The sequence below is a fragment of the Prionailurus viverrinus genome, chromosome E2 (assembly GCF_022837055.1).
Source record: "Prionailurus viverrinus isolate Anna chromosome E2, UM_Priviv_1.0, whole genome shotgun sequence".
NCBI lineage: Eukaryota > Metazoa > Chordata > Mammalia > Carnivora > Felidae > Prionailurus > Prionailurus viverrinus.
This window is the reverse complement of record NC_062575.1, coordinates 20,666,370-20,675,813: the sequence shown is the minus strand read 5'-3', so window position 1 is coordinate 20,675,813 and position 9,444 is coordinate 20,666,370. Positions and strand designations below refer to the sequence as shown.

Below are 9,444 nucleotides of genomic sequence, written 5' to 3'. Positions count from 1 at the left end.
TACCCAGCTGACACCCTGTCCTCGTCTTTGCCTGCTCTCCACAGCCCTGCCCTCTCCCGGCTTTCCCTTTTCCCCGCCAGGCTCTCCTAGAAGATATACAAATCTCAGGTGCCAGGGGCCTCCCTCCCTCTAAGTTCATCCACTCCCACAGCCTCACGGAAATAAGCCATAAGATCAGAGCTTCTAAACCTCATCTCTAAGCCACCTGTATGCACCCGTCTCCAACTGCAAACCTGGCATCACCACCTGGGTGTCCAAAAGCCATCTCCAACTCAACATGCCCCAAAGAGACAGATCTTTATCTCACCTTCCCAGAAATCATTTTCCCACCCCGTTCCCCAACTCCATACCCGTGTCCGCAGACTTACTGAGTGCTTCTGGGCAAGACGTTCTCCCTCTCAGGTCTCTGTCTGCCCAGTCCCGTAAAGGAGCACATTTGGGACTTCCCAACCGCTCGCTCAGGAGACATTCAAAGGACACACTCCCACCACCCTGGGAGATTCCCAGTCAGTTGAACTGATCAGGTCTGTTCAGTTTATAAAAGCTCCTCCTAGGACTCTCCAGGTTCACAGAATCTGTGCCCCTCCCGCCCCCAGCTGCTTGGTTCTGACGGACCGGATCCCGCCTTCAGTTTCATTTTGACTCTCGCTGATCCCAACACCCATGTGAGTTTGAGGTCTGATTATCCCCATTTACAGATGAGGAAACTGAGCATCGGGCCAGGGAGGGAGATGTGTCTGGCTCCAGGTGCCATCAGGAGCAGAGCTGAGGCCTGGGACTGGGATCTGACCTGAGCGTGCCAGGCCCGGTCCAGGCCCAGGCCTCTACGAGCACAGCCCGGCTGGGCCGAGGCAGCCGCCCACCACAGAGCCTGCCTATCTGCAGCCAGCCCGGCCCTCATAAAGGAACAATAACAGGAAACCATTCCAGGGGGAAGTGGGCCAGGGCCAGCTGGAAAACCTGAAGGGGCGGCAGCCAGGCCTCCCTCATCGGCCGGGTGTGGCTCCCCTCGAGAGGCTATCGGCTGAGCTCCACGGAGCTCCACAGCAGCTCAGCCAAACGGACAGACGGAACCAAGACACCTCTCAGTCTGCAAGCTCGGTGAGTGAGGAATCCCTGCCCCTACTCCACCCCAGACACCTCGCCAAGCGCCCGAGCTGAGAGGGCGCTTGGCTGCCCCATCTGTAGAGCGGTCGTTGTTGGGGTCCCAGGGAAGAGCCATTTCTTGGGGGCGGACCGAGTCTCCTCCTGGCTCAGAGCGGTGAGCTAGTGGTGGTGTCGTGGGCACAAGCGGGCATTCTCAGGACTTGGTGGGGGAAGTTCTTCCACAAGTAGACCCTCCAACTCCATGAGCCTTGAAGGCCCACTGGCTTCCATCCACGCCATGTTTCAGAGAGCACAGGGGTCTGAGTTGCCAGCACTCAGAGGCAGAAGAGTGGCACCCGGGCCTAGTCTCCTCTTGGGTGGCCCTCCCCCACGGGAGAGGATTTACCAAAGCCTCACATCATCCCTCCTACCAATGTTCTGTTATGGCATTGGGAGAGGAGCCCTGGAAGGGGAGCTCTGAGCCGCGGCCCCTCTCTGTCAGCCAGCGCCGCCATTTTTAGAAAAGGCAAGCTGAGGCTTGGCTCTGGGCACCGGAGGCCCTGCCTATGGATCCCTCCCCTCCCTGCCCCGGACACTGCAGGGACCAGGTACAAGCCACGGGAGCTGTGGTCGGCAAAGCGGCCCACCCTTTCTCCCCAGATGCCCCAAGTTTGGGACCCCACAGCCCTCATGTTTTGCGGAAGTTCCCCCAAAATGAATCAAAGGCAGGCAGTTTAGGGTGGGATGCCCAGCTCTATCACTCCTTCCCATGTTACTCCGGGAAAATTACTCAGCACCTCCAAACCTCCATGTTCTCCAAACCTCTGTGTGTTTGTCTGAACAAGAGACAGTGACTCTACAAGCCGTTGTGGGAACTGCAGGTGATACAGACAAAAGGTTCTCTTTTTTTATGTTTATTTTTATTTTGAGAGAGAGAGAGAGAGAGAGTGAGTGGGGGAGGGACAGGAAGAGAGGGAGAGGGAGAATCCCAAGCAGGCTCCGCGCTGACACGGGGCTCAATCTCACAAACCATGAGGTCATGTCCTGAGCTGAGATCAAAAGTCAGATGCTCAAGCAAATGAGCCACCCACATGCCCCAGGATAAAAGGTTCTGACAGAGCTCTCGATTCTACTACTGCGAGAGTTAGATGAGTCCTTTCTCCATTCCGCAGGGGGTGCGACTGAGATGGGTGAGACTGGGCAAAGTAAGAGCAGGAGTGGGGATGAGAAGCAGGATCTGCACCCCAAAGCCCAGACTCTTTCCAGCACCATGCCTCAGCTTTCTCATCTGTACAATGGAGGAAGCAGTCTTCTGGTGAGCCTAGTGAAGAAGGCAATGTACACACCCAGCACTGGCTCCAGGAACGGCTCAGGGGAGGGGTGCCTTCAAGAAATCACAGCTGAATTTACCCGCCACACCAGAGCTGTGAATGTCCTCAAGGTTTTGACCCCCCAAGGTCAGCCATTCCATGGCAGGTGGGAGTGAAGAGGGCGCAGGTGAGAGGATGTTGACTCAGCAATTCCTCTGGCAAGCACTCTGGGCCCCGGGCTCACTCCCCACCCCAAGGACGGTGCTGCTGTGTGAAGGGGGCAGACAGGATCCCCCAAGATGTGAAGGGTCTGCTGGGGGAGGCAGGAAGCCTAGGCAGCTTGGAGGATTTGGGGAGGCTGGCTGGCCACAAGGTTTTTTAGAGCAGGCAGTGCCAGAAAGGCTAGTGACACTGGAGGCCATGAATGCCAGGACCAGGAGCTCTGGCTGCCCGTTAGGTGGTAGGGAGCAGCAGAGTCCGGCCACCTTGGGAGCCCAGCCCAGAGGGCAGCAGGTGGCCTCCAAGGGGCCCAGGAGCTGCTGAGCCCCCAGGCAGCCCTACCAATTCCCACTGACTGTTGCAAGGCACTGGCCTCGCAGGGGTTAAGCTGCCCACCCTGTAGTCTCAACCTGACCAATTGTGCTGCTAAACAAGGGCCGGACATGAGGGCAGGAAACCAGAGGGGCCACACTTATTTTCTTCCAAAGTTGGCTGACTCACAGTTCTGCTGCTGCCTCGGGACAAGAGGTGAACACAGTGGCCATTCGCTCTGGAAAAATCTTGGGCCCCTCCCCTATGGGGATCCATCCCTGCTACTTCTGGCCGTCTCTGCACCCCCTCGGCATCCTTGAAGCTACTAAAAGAAATCCCATTTGACAGAGGAGACCATAGATGCTGAGAGAGACCAAGCAGCCAGTCCCAGGCTACACAGCAAGCATGAGATGGAAGCAAAAATATGAGTGAGGCCAGCCCCTTCTGACCCCACAGCCCCACCACACTCCACCGTGAAGCTTGGAGAGGAGAAAAGTCAGAGAGGATTGAACCTGACAGTTCAAGCCACAGAAGCAGGCACGAGGACAAGCTAGGAACCCCATGATCCTGGGAGGAATGTTGTAGGAGACAGGTCCTACCCTGAGGAGCTTGGTTTCTGGCTAGAAATACTAAAAAGCCCATCCTGACACAAGCCCAAGCAGATACTGGGTGGAAAAATCCCAGCAGGCTTCCTGGAGAAAGAGCAGGAGCCCAGAGGATATTGAGAGGTATTTCTGGGCTTCAGTCTTCTAATCTCTCTGGGCAGGGGATGGATCAAATGGTCCCTAAACTCATTCAGAGACCTCCAGATTATCTGTCTTGGGACACAGTAACAGTCAGATCCTGGCAAGAAGGAAAAAAAGGGACCCCAGGGACAGGTAGGCAGAGAAAAAGATTTCCTTCTGGAGAACAGAGGGGTGTAGGAGGTGGGCCCAGGGCACAAAGAGGAAATGCAGTCAGGTATGAGTTGGCCAGTCAAGCCCACAGTCACCAGGCTGGAGTGGGTGGGCACATAAAAGTCAAGACACCTGCATACTTACTGAGCACCTACTGTATACCAATTTGTCACCCATGACCTCATTTAATCCTCCTCAATAGGCAGCTATTGTTGCCTCCATTATAGCTGAGTGAGCTGAGGCTCAGAGAGGGCAAGGAATGGGCCTGAGGCCACGCAGCTTTTGAGAAGCTGGGCTGTTACAAATAGGCAGGTGTGTGGGCCTCATTCTGTTGCTCCCATTGACAGCCTCAGAGCCCCAGTCAAAGTCACAAAGCCCAAAGAAGGCTGGAAAAGTCTCCCTGGTGTGGGTAAGGGGTGTTCTATACTTGAAGCTTGAAGCTGCCCCATTAGAAGACAGGGGTATAGACTGGATGGCCCTAGAACTCAGAAACCCAGCAGGAAATTGTTTCAATTTCAACATTTGGTGAATCGCTAGTATCTACTTGAAAGATTGTATTGAGAATTCAGGGGCTGAGTTCAAGTTCAGTGGCGATGAATACTGTAATACTGTGATCAGTGATGTCTCACAGGTATGGAAAGGGGTGAGTGGCAACTGATGAGTTTGTCTTGCCAGCCATATGTAAGAGGTCCTCTGCTCAGGGATAGGTGTGTGTTCATGTGTCCCCATGCAGGGGAACAGCCTGTGCAAAAAGCCTGCTGGAGAGAGGAAGAGCAATGTGCCTTCCAGAAATGTCTACTCTCCTCATGGTTGGAAGGAGCAGGGAGATGAGGGAGAGAAAAGCCAGAGAGGTGGGCGGGGGACATGCTATGCTGGGCCTTGAACACAGGCTCAGGAGCTAGGCTTCATCCTGCAAGGATGGGGAGCCAGGGAGGAGAGGTCAGCAGGGGAGCAGCATGGTCACCTCGAAGGGAAGTAGAGACAGGGAAGCTATTGGCAGGACCCCAGGGAAGGGGCTCAGGTCTGGGACCCACAGGATCAGGTCCCTAGGCCGAACTGGGCTGCAAACCAGGAGAAAGCCCCAAGAGGCCAGTTCATAGCTGCCTAATTGCCCCAATACACCCCATGCCCAAGGCTCATAGGGCCTCACCCTTCATCCTCCCAGTGCCCATGGCTGCGAAGACCCAGCTGTAAATGCTGAGGATCAGGCAGACAATGAGGGCGTCCCTGAAGGAGTCTGTTCTAGACTGAGGCTCAAGGTGGTGGCGTAGGAAGGCAATGAGGAGAGCCATCCACGGCCACACAAGGAGCGGGGGGGGGGGGGGGGGGGGGGGGGGGCAGGTCCAGCACTTGCCCCTCCCACAGGCACAGCCCCCACGTGTTCTGGGCCTTCCTCCCAAAGTCCAGCCCCTGACCCCTGACCCCGGGCCTCTGGGCTAGAGTCCAGAGCCTGTGGGAGGTTGGGCTGGAACTGACCGTCCTGTCCACCCTGAGGCTTTGCCTGGGGCTGGGTTCAGCTGCCAGATCTTGTCCCAGCTGATGGGGGTATACTGCATGGGTACAGAGGGGCTGCTCTGCATAGCAGAGACTCTTCAGGAGCCGGCGTGGGCAGATGAGTGGACACAGGATGTGTACTTATGTGGACGTAGGTCAGGGTGTTGTGTGTCCATGCAGCGTGAGGATGTCATGTGTGTATCCCTGACCTGCAGGCTTCCTCTACCCCACTCCAAAGGGCCCTCCAGCTTGCCTGATTACCCCCTCAAGCCCAGACTCAGCCCCTGAGCCTCAAGCTTGAGCAGAGCTCTGGTCAGGTCAAGAAGCAGGGGTCTGCCACTGGTTGGGGGCAAGACGAGCCCAGGGACACCTGCCAGGCTGGCTCACTGAGGGGCTACCAGCTAGATCCAGGCTTCCAAAGATCTATTTCGCTTAAAAAGGACCAGCCCCAGGCCCTCCCCTCCCTTTGTCTCCCTCTGTGTCCCCCTAGCCCTTTTCAAAATCACAGAGCTGAGCGGACTTCACAGCCCCTGCAAGACCAAATCCCAGCGACAGATGGGCCCACAAACAGAAAGGGACCAAAGGGATGTTTGCCTAATGTCTCACAGCAGCTCAGAGAGAGGTAGGACTCACTCTTGGACTGAGACACTCAGCCCAGTCTGGACCCTGCTGGCCCCCACCTCCAGCTTCCTACTCTTCTCCATCAGCACACCTCACAATTTTAAACTGTATGTTTTTTATCAAGCGGTTAGTATACTCCCCCATGGGAGTACAACCTGTGTTTGCTCCCCGCATGTAGTTCAGTGCCTGGCACACAGTAGGTGTTCAATAAATGTTTGTTGTGTGGCTATGTATGCCCAGGGCTCCAGAGAAAGCTTCAGAGAAGCGGTGACATGTAACTAAATCCAGGCAGAGGAGACAGAATGTCAAGTGCAGAGGCCGGAAGGGTGTGACCAAGCCCAGTGGGTGTTTGTTATTTTAAATGTTTATTTATTTTTGAGAGAGAGAAAGAGAGGGGGGTGGGGAGATGGACAGAGGATCTGAAGCAGGCTCTGAGCTGACAGCAGTGAGCCTGATGCAGGGCTCAAACTTGCAAACCACGTGATCGTGACCTGGCCAAAGTTGGACATCCAACCGACTGACCCACCCAGGTGCCCCAAACCTGGTGGGTGTTAATGTCCTACAGGCTGGGGCTGCTACTAGAAGCTCACCAAGTACCCTCAAGACCCAGACAGGTAACTGGAGAGGAGCAGACAGAGGCACAGGCACCCGCACTTGGCTCAACCTTCAGAGCCACCCCTCAGTCCTCAGACTCAGCCCAGGCATCAAGGTTCTGACATCAGCAGTCCCACCCACTGTGGACAAAAACCGGGATCCGAGAGCTCTCTGAGGCCCCAACCTCCCATCCGGGCATAGGTGAGCCGGCTGTCCCCCCAGATTCTCCGAGGCTCCTCTGCCCCTTCTCCTGGGTTCCATGACTGTTCACCTTGGACCACACACTCTGTCCTCTCATTTTGGGTCTCTAAGACCTTCCCAGACCAAGTGAGAGTCCAGTGGGCCCACTCATACCCAGGAGTGCATTTGGAGCTGCCCCCAAAAGCCTCTAGAAAAGCTCCAGGGATGGGGCATGGTCACAAATCTTGGGTGGCAGGGACATGGGCAGGCACCTGGCCTCCGTGTGCCCACCACACACATCTGAGCTGCCAAGTAGATCCCCTTTCCCCTCAAGGCTGTCGTCAGGCAAGTTCCTGGGGCTGCTCAGCTGGGAATTTTCTGAGCACAGAAATCACCTCCAAAATCCTCAGACCCTCTGCTCATCTGTCATACCCCAAATCCACCTGGCAGCATTACGACTTGTGGGGAGGTAAAGGGCTAAAATAAACCTGCCCCCAGTTGTGGCTCTGACCACACCTCCAGAGGTGCGGCCAAGGGAAATTCTGTTTCCAGCTGTGGGCATGACAAATCCTGCCAACTGACTTCCTCTCCATGAGCAGCGGGAAGAGAAACAATTGTCTGATAAAACCCTTCTTCTCAGCCCCCATTTTGGAGGCCAAATTCCTAACACAAAATGCAAAAGACATAAGTAAATGTGGCTTTTCAGTTGGAAAAGTCCCTCAGGTCCCTCTGAGTTTGGGTGTAGAAGGAGCCCAGGATTCAGAGAAAGAGCTGGGTGAGGGTTCTAGATCCATCAATTGTTTGGGTCTGTGCCTCAGTTTCTCCCTCTGTGAAATGGGGGCGATAATTCCTATAGCCTGGGGTAACATGAAAGCCAAGCGTGGAGAACAGTATTTTATTATCATGCATGTGAATGTCCCCACAGAGACAGAGAGGGGAGGCATGGTAGGGAAAAGCAGTATTTGGGGTGAAAGGCAGACTAAGTTCAAATGCTGGCTCCGTCTCTTGCCGCTATATGACCTGGGATGACTCACCCCACCTCTCTGTGTCTCACCTGTAGAGTGGGGTTACTGCCAACTACCTTGCAGTTTGCAAGGTTTAAATGAGATAACATAAGCCACTGAGGAGGTGCTCAAGGATGTCAGCCCCCCTCCGCCACCCCAGGCAAGAAGGAACGTCTTGAGAGGGCACTCCAGGGTCACGCATGGAGACATCCTATCTGCTAAAAGTCCTTTTGCCATAAAGAGTAAAACGTTCGTACATTCCAGGGATTCAGACATGGACATCTTTGGCAGGGGGCGGGCATCACTCAGCCTACCACACTGACCTGGTCACCTCTTCCTGTCCCCCGCCCCCTAATGCTCATTTCTACCTGACCCGGGGGCACACCAACCATTTTTCCACCCCAGGGCCTTTGCACATGCTGGTCCTTCTGCCTGGAATGCCCTTCTTTCCCCTGGCATTCCTACGACTAACATTCAGATGCTGGTTGAAATGTCCTCTATCTGAAAGGCCTCCCTGACCTCACAGTCTCAGTCAGCAACACCCTCCCTCTGTCGCACCCAATGTATCACTAACTGGTACTTTCCCAATTCACTTATTTTCATGGTGTTCCCATCACAGTGTGCACTCCCTGAGGACAGGCCCGATGTGCCTGTTAGCTCAGTGCATGGGCTCTCACTCCATCCTGCCAAAAAGCCTGAGAACTCTCTCTCTCTCCCTATTTCTTGGTTTCACTTCTGTTTGTATTACTTTTTCATTTTTGAGTCACTTCTCACTTGGGAGGAAGAAAGAACCAAGATTCGCAGTTCCTTTGTAGGCAAAGAAGGAAATGACCCACCAGGCCTGGGCCCTGCAAGGCTAGAGCAGGGGCATGCCGGCCACCTCCCCTGAGTCAGGAGCAGCTTCCCGGCCAGGATGCCCAACCTCCCCAAAGCCTTTGTTCACTGCCTTCCTTCCCTCCTGCAGTGGCCACCCTCTCCACGTCCTACCTCAAAGGACACCAAGCCTCCTCCAGTTCCACCACCTCACAACTGAGGAAACTGAGACCCAGAGCCTCTCTCCAGACACATGGCACGTGCATTGTGGGGACTTCCTCGGAGCCCTGTCCCACCCAACCCTGGGAGCCCACTTCCTCCCGCACCAGCAGCAGGGCCCACAGGGTGGGGATCTCAAACACTAAGATCAGCAGACCCAGAGGCCAGGCTAGCCCAGCGCAGACACCCTGGGCCCTCACTGAGGACAGCCTGGCGCCAACGTCTCAGAGGAAATGTTACTAGAGTTTAGAGACCTCCTGTAATGTGCAGAATCCAGGCTCTCCCATGGGCCAAGGTGGGGGATGACCAGGGTGGTGGCCTCCCATCCAGCATCTCGTGGTCCTTGTCTCTCTCTAGGCAGGCGCCCAGGTTCCCATTCCCATCCACCTGCCCTTTGCCCCTGAACCATCCCAGGAGCCACAGATCAGTGACACAGGGACCCAGCATGAGTAGACTGATGGGGTCAGGGTTGAGAGGCCACAGGGCCAGCAAGGTCACAGCCTGCACCCACCATGGGGCAGTGGGGAAAATCCCTCTTCCTGGAATTCAGGAGGAAGCCAGGCCCTCATTTCTGGGTGACCCAAGATCCTGGTTCAGGCTGATCCCTGACCTAAGAGCTCCCTTCCAGAGCGAGCAAGCACACTGGGCCTGGCGCATGATGCCTGCTTTCATGGTCTTCTGTCTCCACCTTGATTG

At 55.4% G+C, this 9,444-nt stretch overlaps 1 protein-coding gene across 1 annotated transcript in view; it reads left to right on the top strand.

Moving 5' to 3' along the window:
• The first annotated feature begins 950 nt into the window (after window positions 1-950).
• CDH5 (cadherin 5) overlaps window positions 951-9,444 on the top strand; it is a 34,133-nt gene continuing 25,639 nt past the window's right edge. The window contains exon 1 of the mRNA XM_047835335.1: window positions 951-1,101. The gene's annotated coding sequence lies outside the window, so the exon portion shown is untranslated. The remainder of the gene's footprint in view (window positions 1,102-9,444) is intronic.